Source organism: Octodon degus, unplaced genomic scaffold (assembly GCF_000260255.1).
Source record: "Octodon degus isolate 3935 unplaced genomic scaffold, OctDeg1.0 scaffold00149, whole genome shotgun sequence".
NCBI lineage: Eukaryota > Metazoa > Chordata > Mammalia > Rodentia > Octodontidae > Octodon > Octodon degus.
Genome location: NW_004524725.1, coordinates 1,997,081 through 2,009,001, shown reverse-complemented (window position 1 = coordinate 2,009,001; position 11,921 = coordinate 1,997,081).

Below are 11,921 nucleotides of genomic sequence, written 5' to 3'. Positions count from 1 at the left end.
TGACGTTACAGTACAAGTTCTCATATGTCCTGAGTCTTAATTGACCTTAGAAGGGTAGGGCCAAAATGTTGGCTTTCCTTGTAGCCCTTCTTTTTCTCTAATTTTGGTCTGCAAACTTAGGTTGTTAACCATCCAGAACCCAGGGTGGTTTTAAACTTGTGATGATTCTCCTGCCTGCTAGAATTATAGGTGTATACCACCACGCCCAGCTCATTAAGCCAGAGGTCAAACTCAGGACCTTGTGCTTGCCAGGCAGCCACTTATCCTGCTGAGCTGTCTCCCCGGCCCTCATTACACATTTTTGACCCTCAGAATTATAGCACAAATATTTTGCACATTATTATGCATAACTCCACATCATGCATTCCAATGTTGTATAGAGCCAATAGGAAAGACTTGGAACGATTTTTTTTGACCACTTTCTCCTTCCAACATTTATGTTTGTGGTGAGCATAAATGTATGCATTTGAGCGCAAGCTATAAGATTCCTTAAAATGATATTTCTAGGTTGTAGGAAATATGCATGTAAAATTTTAATAGTTCTTACCAAAGGAACCTCCAAAGACCTTACAAATTCACTTTAATAGTGCAGGAGATGGCAAGGTCATTTTCTGACCAGAGATGAGCCTGTATAGTTGAACACAGAAGGTTTCAATTTTTTTCTTATGTTCTCCTGATGTGATGGCCTGTTTCAATTTTAATCCCTTTAATTAGCGCTTACATTGAGCAGAGTTTTTTCTGTTTTTCAGTTGTTCTGATGTTTCATCCCTGAATTTCTTACTTATATGCTTGTCATTTTCTATTAAGTGGTTACTATTTTTCATATTGTTGTGGAGGAATTCTTTAAATATGAGATATATTCTATAGATGCCACAAGTATTTTCACATTAGTTGTTTGATTTTAACTTAATATTTTCTGTCTTTTCCAGAATTTAAAATTTTAATATGATCAAATCTTCCTATGGTACTTTTTAAAGGCCCTGGTCTAACCTTAATATGCCATTTTTACTAAAGAAATTTTTGAACGTTTATAAACATTCTTTTCAAATATTCTACAGCCTTTATGTTTAGATATTTGTTTATCTTTAGCTTGCCTTTGTAAGTAGTACAAGGGAAGAACTGAGCTTTATGTTCTATTCCTGAATGTCTAATTATATAAACAACTTATAGATTCAAATAACATATTTAATAAAATAGTAAGTTTGCTCATAGACTGATGAGTTTGGGGCCACTTTCTGGTAAGGTCCCCTTGATCTGCTCATTTCCCTTCCAGCTTCATTCTGTTCTATTGCAAACAGGTCTCTTTCATTATCACTCTCCGTAGCACATTACCATTATTAATTGCATTTTCCCACTTGGACTTTAATATCAATCTCTTTTAGTATTGAATTATACTTTATATTCATTTAGCAAAGACAGACATTGTCACATTAGTTCTTTTCATCTTGAAAACTTTCTTCTAGACTTCATTTGATGCAGGATAAAAATGTTTTTTTCTGAAAAAAATATATGGTTCATGAAAAGCAACTATTGAAAAATTGGCTACTTTTTTTTTTTTTTTAAGCCGGCCCTCTAACAACAGGATATAATTAAACAGTAGTCCCTTGCTATTTTTCAGTTCAACTTTCTAGGACTCACTATTTCACAGGTTTTCAAAAAATATGAATCTAAATTATTTATTGTGAATTTTTCGCTATATCGTGGGATTTTGCAGTACCGTACAGTATTTGTATGTTGTTAAAACTACGTAGATTTATGAGTTTAGAAAATGGTTAAGAACATTAGAAGTGTTTCTAAAAGTGTAGGAAAAGTTTATAAGAGTGTGGGGTTTATAAAGTCTTAAAATATATATGTAAGTATTAAAATAAATATAATGTCACTATTTCGCTGATTTTCACTTATTGCAGGGGTGTCTAGAATGTAACCCCCGTGGTAAGTGAGGGTCCACTGTAAAGAAACTGGCATTAACTGCGTGGATCACACCTACCATTTTAAGAGTTTATCTTTCCTTTCTACTATCACTTTGCCCCCTCAACATAAGTGCAGGTGCAGAACTACGTATGGCTTGTGTAAGGATTTGATCAGAGACAATCGAGAGAAGTGAAGACTCATCCATTAAAACAGGCTTGGTTCCACTGAGGTTGCTGTCCAGCGCCTGGTCTCCCCTCTCTGCCAAGCCATGGGGATAACCTGGTGCGATGAGCTCAGTAAGCGAGCAACGATGCGAAAAGGAGAGCATTTCTTCACCTTTCCTTATGACCTCTTTAACCCTGTTGCTGAGACTATCAACCAGAGAGACAATTAGTGCCAGTTACATCCCTGTCTGGTGACATGGACAGCTATTTGCTAGGAAAGAGATGGATTCATTCCATCCAGGTCGCTGAACAACCACTGGATCATGAAGACTTTCAGACACTGCCAAAGTGAACTCCATTTGAACCCCCAGGCCTGGTGGCGTGAGTCCATCCGTCACTGCCACGCCAGCTGGTCACCCGTACAGGGCTACGCTAAACACGATAGCCTCCAACGTGATTCATAAATTTTCTTCTAAACTGAAGTCTACGTGTTGGATATGGGAAAAAAATTACATGGGAAGAAGGTACAGATATTTTTTGTTTCCTGCCTTTTCATTCTAATTTACCTGATCAAATGTGTCATTATTTATTGTATGCAGTTATGAGGCTCAAATCACAGATGGGCCTTATTTCTCTTCTGTCTTGATTTCTCTTAGCACTTACACTGCTTGCTTCACATAAACAGAACACACACAAAAAAAGTTTCAGAGTTAAAAAGCATATCATGAGTATCTTAAAAAGACAGAGGCTTGTAATAGCCAGAGGTCCAAGTTACAAAAGCTTTTACAAGTGCTCTTTTTTCTCTTCATCAGACCTAAATAAAAGTTCAGTGAAGTGGTTAATTGTCCATCTAGAATAGACAGTAAAAGATACTGGTTATCTAAAATAATAGATATCTAAAATTTCTCAGACACTACACAGGGCTGGCAGGGCCAGAAGTTTGGAGGCTGGTAGTGCCTTCTAAATAAGAGATAAGGACTGACTGGGATAAATTTTTTGAGCCATACTTGAGGAATATCTACCAATGTTTCATTTTCCTGAGCAATGGGTTTTACTGCCAACCAAAACAAATGAAAATAAAGCAATGCTCTAGGTAAAAGAAAGGAAGAAATCTTCTGATTATTTTTTTTTTCTTTTTTGGAGTATAAGTTCCAAAGTTGAGAATACAATTTATCATATATCTTCATCATTGCTTCTTCAGATTATTTTTTTAAAATTAATCATTGCTTCTTCAGAATTATTTCCTAGTGACATTAAAAGATACCACTTTACATGGTGCTAAATGAAGTCAATTTAGTATTTTTCTGGTATCTTCTATGCAAGCTACAGTAGGAAAGGTCAGTGACTGTCAGATGTCAGTGTTATCAACCATGTTACTCACAGGAGTGCACAAGGAGCTCTTGATTTTGAAGTCTTCCTTCAACATGCAGATTCAGAGTATTAGAGCTCATGACAGAGAAAGGGAAGGTGGCCCTCAGGCTGCACCAGCCAGGAGTGTCAGGAAGGAATTCAGTGTGCAGCCAGGCCTCAGTCACCAGAAATCTCAAAAGAGATGTGTCTCTCCATTATGATTGTAGTCTTATAACAAATCACCCATTTATATGTTTATTATTTCTTAGTTCATATCAAAGGACTCCTCTGAGATAACTGATACAATATTCATCTTTCAAGAGAAAGAATATAATCAGTTCAGAACAAGAAAGCCTGTGTTTGAAATTAGAGTCATGGAATCCAACAAGCCATGCTGTATTTTTATAAAATTAAGTTCAGACAAATGACTGGAAGTTACCCTGTGTGGGATGAGTATTTGTAAGGACTATATAAATAAGCAAGATGGTGTATAAAGCTGAGGTTTTCAAGGCTTTAAAATACTGCTCTGTGTTGGAGCCATGAAAAGCATGAGGGAGTTAAGTGAAAGCAAGCTTGCCGTTGCGTATCAAGAACACATTACACGCGGAGTGAAAAATCGTCTTCAGTAACCATTGCTCAGCACAGTGAAGCAGCACCTACTGAAAAGAGCAGAGGAGTTATATTATAAACAAAGCACAAAGCCTCAAATAGCTGTGATAGCAGGAGAATAATTTTTACCTACTTAATGGGGAGAATATTCAGGATGTTTATTGTTTTTACTCTTGCTTTTTCTTTGCTGAATGTATTGAGCATGTGTTCCTGTCTCAGGAGAGGGGGAGAGATGACCCTCCTCTTAGTGCTTTCTTATTTTAGTTTTCATCTTCCATAATGTAAGAATAAATGCATACAATAGGAATGGACTTGAATATGATGCACAATTAAAAAGAACGATTTGGAACTGCATGGCAGGAAAGTGAATGCATGTTAAAAGGTAGAGGTGACTGTCACTGGTCACCTCCTAGACCATAGACACTCCATTAAGTGCCTTATATACACAGCCTCAATTTTTAAAAGGGGGTGGGCAGAGAGAAGTTTTAAAAGTACAACTAAGGCTAGCCAAGTAGCTCAGCAGATTAAAGCACCTGCAAGCAGGCACAGGGTCCTGGGGGTTCGATCCCCAGGCCTGCTGTGCCAGCCCCGACCCTGGAGCTCACTGAGATGGCAATTGAGACTGAGCATGGTGGCGTGTGCCTGTAATCCTAGTTCTTGGGAGATTGTAAACAGGAGAATCACCGTGACTCCAATCTAGTAGTGAAACCCTGAACATCCTGTAGACCCTTTCCTAAAATATAGAAAAAATAAATAAATAAAAATAAAAGTACAACTAAAGCCAGATGATGGAAATAGCCATCAAGCAATAATTTAGGTACAAAAATGACATCTCATAGGGCAGGACAAATTACAAAACATATAGAAAACAAGTTCTTGTTTCAGGCAAGAATAAGCTGCAGAGGGATGAGCATGACAGATGATTATGAACAGTCAACCACGGGCAGGGCAAGGCGCTGCACGCGGTGCCGCGTTACCAAGAAGGCAAATAAAGCAAGTAGGGAGGCAACGTTTGCACCATCAGAACACACATGAAGAATGGCGTGGGGACACTTCATTCTTTACAAACTCTAATGGCGATGACATCCAGCAGTGTAGTACTCAGAAGCACACTACCATTTTATTTCTCAACCAGATCATAAGTTCTATGAAGGCTGGAATATGTCTTACAGCCCTGTTCTCCCCAGCACAATCTTAGATACACTCAATAAAGACTAGTGTATTAAATACTGATATAAGAAACTTCAGGTTCTGGTATGCCTGAAAATCAGGGCTTGAGCTGTGTAAAATTTAAAGGGATAACCAGATGGAATTTTTAGCCCCCTCAGCCACCGGGGTCTTCAGCTGTAGTGGTTATCATATTCTTTTCCCAGGTCAAGTGCATCTAAGGGCAGCTACAGCGTGGAAAGGAGAGCAAGACGTTGTTTTCTTGTGTTTTTCCAGCACTTATCACCAACGGGAGAATACTTTTCTAGGGTCGATGGATATTACTCAGTAGACACCCAGGATTTGGGTCATAACTGTTTGGTACTTATTCAGCAATGTCTTCAGTGCAGAGAACTGGGAATTTGGACAGCCAGCTGAGCATCACCACTGTGCTCTAGGGGGGATACTGCTGGTGTTACGTGGCTGCGTTGCTGCTGATCCGGTCAGTGAAGGCTCCCATTGCTCAGCAATGCTGTGTTACACTGTGCAAGCCAAGGGGAGAGGAGCACGTCCAGAACCTACAGCGAGGGGTATTCTTGCAGAGCCAGCACTCACTGAGTGCTCACAATGTGCCTTGGAATCGTCCAAATTCTGTACCTAAGTGGAGTCATGGACTTCTCACACCAACCTCAAATGAATACTGCAATTCTCTCTTGTTTCAGGTAAAGAAACTGAGGCAGCGACATGAAGAACCTTTACTGCAAGCAGCCCAGCTTGCTGGGCAGATGGCATGCACTGTAAGATCCAGGCTGTGGAGCCGCAGAGTCCAGAGTCAAAGCTGCCCCACCGTGTGTTCGTCTCCGGAAGCCCCTGGCAGCGCGGCATTTTCGCCGCAAGTTTGCCCGCTTGCTTGCTGGGATCAGTGGCCCAACAGTGCCTCCGCCATGCTCTTCATGCCTGTTACATAGTGCCGGCAGTGCTGGGCATTCCATCACTTCTGTCCATTTTCTGTTGCTAATAGGTCAATTCCACAGATTGGCTAAGTTTTAAAGCGAAGAAGTCTATTTGGACTCATTGTTCTGGAGGTCCATTGGTCTGACGTCAAGAGCCCATATTTGGTAACAATCTTCTTGTTCGCAATCTCAAAGTAATGCAGACTATCACATGGCAAGAGAACGTGCTGCTTTTCTCTTCTTATAAAGCTGCCAGTGTTCAGCCACAGTGGTTCCACCGATGGCCTTCTCTAATCCCATTCATTGCCTAAGGGACCCGAGTCTAAACACTGCAGCATACGTAAGCTTGTACCCTCTTAATACCTCACTCCAAGTGCTAAGCTACAATATGAGCTTGGAAAGGGCAAAATATATTCAGATCTCAGCACCTGTGCTCCACCCTCCTATCCTAAATTCTAATTTCTCACTTTGCCAGTAACACGTGTCCTCTTACACTTGTCGCATTTCCACCAACTGCTTGTTACTACATTCAGTGTTTTCACTCTTTCCCAGAAGCATTTTCAAGGCAAGTACAAAAAAGAGAGACTCGATCAATAAAGCACTGGACAGATGCTTAAAACGCAAGAAAATTTGATGAAATTAGTAAGAGCGATACTCAGAAATTCTTACTGCCTTCCTGAGGGTAAGACTGCTATCCGCCACTCCAATGGCCCACAGAGCAAGAAGGTCACTGTTACATAACAGAGTGAAAATAAAGTTAGTAAGGAGGAGTTTTTTAACACCAGAAACATCATAAAGGCAATTCTGTGTGACTGTTGAAAGATAGGCCTTCGTGTTCTTCAGGTTTATAAGAACATGTCCCTGGTATAATGACTATCACCCCCCAAAGTCACTTTGAAAAACTCTAAGACTGCTTTCCAGACTCATTCATAAAGAGCACAAAAATTTACTGTCTGCTGCAGTCAGTGTCAACGACCGCCGAAGGATGATGAAATCATTCTAATCATCTCCCCAGCCAGTGATGTGGTGTGGACTGCAGGTGGGGAGCGGTGCTCCGCCTGGCCAAGGCAGCTGAGAGCTTGGGGACGGCGGCCTCTCTCTGGCCAGCGTCCTCTGACTTCGGTGTTCGCCTTCCTGCTCCTGGCTGATCCACTATTACATATAAACCCAGCTGTGTAGCATTATTTATTTCTACATTTGTCACCCGAAATGCTGGTCTTTGCCTCGTTATTATCAATTCCACAGTGAATGTAGATGGCTCCATAAAATACAAAGGCAGCAGGGGAGAAAGTTGGAGTTGCTGTAGGGTTTGATGTTGTTTCATTACTAGGTAGGAATCTAGACTTAAGACTGTCTGTCAGGTATGTTTTTATTATTTCACCTGCAAGGAAATAGGAGGCTGTAAGAGAGGTTATCTGTAAATGACCAGATCTCAAACAGACTTCATATATTCTCTTCTGTTTCAATGAAATGAAGTAGTGATCCTATAATTATTTATTGTTAAAGCTGAAATATGTTTGACAGTAAAATAAGGTACTATGAATAATAAAATCACTACAGCAGGCATATTCTGGAACTATCCCAGACAAACTAAGAGGGACGATTGCCCTGTAACTATGCCGTCCTCCTATGGAAAGATTCCCCACTTGGACCTCAAGTTGATAGAGCTTAACCACTGGCACTCTCTCCAAAAGAAGTTACCACCTGGCCAACGTTTCATTTGACTTCCACTCCTGCTTCAACCGAAGTTTCTCCTTTCATCCTGGCGGTAGGCTTTCTGTCTTCTCTTGTCATTACCACTCAGAAGTACAGTAGTCTGGGTGGGTGTATAAAACTGAAATCAGATCATTTATTATGATCTAGGCCATCTCACACAGCATTGCCTGTCATTCTTGAGTTCTCTACCCAGAAAACTAAATGTTGCTTAACCGTACATTTTATCTTGAAACCAAGTTTGACATACCATCAGAAAGAGTGACCAACCATTTAATCAGCTACTGTTCGCACTATGAGTGAAACTTTACAGAGCATCAGGTTTGGGGCATTTCTATTCTCTAGGAAAGTGAAAACAAAAGTTGGACAAGTGTTTTATAGAATTGCAAGAACCTGGGTGACGTTTCTTTCAACACCCTCTCCTCAGTATCCATGGTATTGAGAGAGTGAATAGCTCAAGAAGTTAATGAGTGTTCATTCTGATCAGAATTCTCACAGTGTCTAGCTGCCACAGTAATCTGATAAATTCACACCGATGGATTACCAAGGTATAGTTTACCAAAAGGGTTTTTAATTTTAACATGAAGTTTGTAAAATGAAAATGCCTTTGAGATGCAAAGGAACACATCTCCAGAGGAATAATTTTAGATATTTGACCCACACTGATATTCTTGAGCAATTATTACTTGGTGAAGCATAGGACACTTCATTTGGTATGACCCACCTCAAATGCAAATCATCCACATCACTGATAATCAACTATTCCACACAAACAAATTTTCCAAATTACTGAAGCATACCTATGCACATGCCAAACTTTGTCATCAATTTATTTATCAATTTCCTAAATAAATTGTTATATGTTGAACATTCTAATCTGAAAATCCAAAGTCTAAAATGCTTCATAATTCAAAACATTTTGAGCACCAACATGACAACATGTGGAAAATCCTACTCCATAACTTCATGTGATGAGTCACAATCAAACTACAGGTATGCTGAAAGTGGTGCATAAAATTACCTTCAAGCTATGAGTATAAAGTGTATATAAAACATAGATGAATTTTGTGTTTAGACTTGGGTCCCAATCCCAAGACATTTTTGTGTATAAGCAAAATATTTTAATTTAAAAAAAAAAACTCCAAAATATGAAGCACTTCTAATACCAAGTATTTTAGATGAGGGATATTAGAGATTGTGCTACTTTCTAAGGGAAAACCACATAACTTTTCTTGAACTTCAGTCATCCTTGTGAGGAATCATCATGCCATAATACCCTCAGTGTCCACTTTTCTTTGATGGTTGTTGTTCTTTCTTCACTCAAGGTCAGCTGTCACGTCTGCTGTCAGTAGACTTCCATCTAACTGCATGTCACCTTCCTGTCCTTCTCATTTATTGCTGTAAAACTGCTAAATGGTCAAAAACTAGATGTCAAATATGATTAAGGGTGGTTTGTTAAGAAACAGTTGCTCAGATACCAAGTCCATGTTTTCCTTGTTTTATATTTGAGACTGAATTATCAAGAATTCAAAACAAAACTTTAAGTGAAATGCAACTTAAATCCTTTACTAAATCATCTCCCTAATTCTCCTTGTGAAAAGATGTGGTTTTATTCTTTTCTTATTCATTAACCGTTTCCTATCATTTCCTTATTAATTAACTAGATCCAAAATATAGTTGACCCTCTTTTCTTACATTATGTTTCAATGACTTCCCAAGAAAGTCAAAAAATCAAACCAATGAAAATTTATTTCTGAACATCTGGCTTATTCCGAGACTGTCAGATAACAATCACATGTGCCTCTGCTGAGCTTCAGACTGCACGAAAGGTAAGTGGGAAATAGAGAGATACAATTGGCAGCTCTCTACTCCAACCCTATTTTCCAAATTCTTGGACTGTTGTGCTTGAGGCAAAGTCATGCTAAATTCCCTCATGTCCTAACAGGAGGCCTTCCTAAATTACCTTTGTTTGTAAGTTATCCTGAAAATAGCATCATAGAAGGTCCAGCACACTGATCATAACAGAATAGATTGACACCCTGTGGCTGAACTTCACAGATCGCAGGATCCCATCAACATGAATTTGCCTGGCACCGTAATCTTGCCCACCTTCCATACACCAGGATGTCATTAGCAAAGCAAAGCAATGCACAGAAGTAATTACTTGCTTAATTCAAACAAAAATAAATGTCTCTTGTTTTGGTTACATCATTGGGGAAATCCAGGCAGGAGCATTTCTACTGCCTGGATTAGCTAAGTAATTGCCACAAGCCTCGACTTCAATCCAAAACCTGTCAAAGAGCATCCTCTCTTCAAATTTATAAACAATGGCGTCTCTAAGCAAATTGCTGAGGTAACATTTAAATCCAGCTGTCTATCCCTCCAAGGTAAAATTCATAGCATTTTATTCTACAGCTAGCTACACGGAGAAAAGAAATGGCTGAGAGAAATACTAAAATCCTGAGCACAAATTTGCCATAGAATTAATATCACAATTTGTCACTGATAATGAAAGCACATAAAACAGGTCCTGACAGCATGTTATTTCTGTAGCCCATCATTCTTTACAAAATCCAAACGAGATTTTCCCTTGCAACTGTGGAAATTATTTTTCCCTAAATTTACAAAGCAAAATAATATTAATATTGTGGTTAGTAGCCATCTGCTTCATGAGAATTCTGTGCAATCATTACTCTAAACTGATGGCACCATGACAAGCTGCCACCTCCCAGGAGACCAGCCTGTAAAATTCATCAGCATCATTGAATCAGTTTCAAATCCAAGAGCGGAAAACCATAAGATGGGTGACCTGTATCACAAAACTTTGTGTTTAGGCATTGAGGCCCCAAAATTATCCTTCCAAGTCTATATTCAAAGCCATGCAGCAAACACAGAGTCAAATGGAATCACCAGGCAGCAAGGAATAAACATGACATGTGAAGGTAGCATGCCAGGTCTAGCAGAGCAAATAGCAACCTGTGTTCCACTCAACAATAGTTTTCACTTCAAAGTCAGAAGAGGACCATACTGTGAGGATTTAAGCTTATCTTAAAATCATACACACATACACACACACACACACACACACACACACACACACAGAGGCAGCAATGCAGAGGGACCCAAAGGAGGTGTAAACTAAGTAATATTTTTTCACACTGTTCCTACCATAAAAACTTGCACCAGAATTTTCTGAATTTAAATGTTTCATCCAATACGCTATGTACTCTCTTGACATTTTTAATAGCTTGTTCTAATGATTTTTATTTAGAAATGCAAAAGGGTGCTATACTTTTAATGTTTGATCAATCTTCAAGAACTCTATGTGTTTGTAATCATGGGCCATATGAATGCTGGGAAAATAAGAAACATGCCCAAAAATGATTTAGCAAGACAGAGCAGAACTGCTTTTCACCAGTATATCATGACAACATAATCATCATCTTTCCTTCCTCCCTTCCATCCTTCCTTCTTTCCTTCCTTCTTTTCTTTTTGTCGGTAGCCTAAGAACTCCAAGAAGTGGGTGGGAAAAAAGCCAAAGACAGAAAGAAATGAATGAATCAAACTTCAATGTTATTGTGAAATGTATCAGTGTAATGCTTCAGCATATAGTTCAAGTTCCACTGATCATTGGCTTCATATAGAACTTTATCAGAAACCTTGAGAGCAGGAACAGAGAAGGGCATGGGACACAGGCCTAACTACACAGGGAAGAAGCCACACTCTGAGACTTTACTAGTGTGCAGTGCAAAATGATAGTTTAATAAAACTTAGATAGAGGTTGTATACATTTGTAAATAAATATACAAATAAAAATATCAAATGAAGCAACCTATAATTTGTATGCTCTTATCTAAAGCCTTCATGGACAAACTATCATGGAAGTTAAACCCTTAAAAGAAGAATCATCAGTATAATCTTGAATTGCCATATTACTTTGTCAAGTCTTCCTGCTTTAGTTAATTGGAATGATTCTCAACCTGACTATCTATATATACAGACACCCATGAACTAAGTAACTGCCCTGAAGATGGCAATTTGTAATAGTAGGTTCATGCTTGGAGTGCCTGTCATT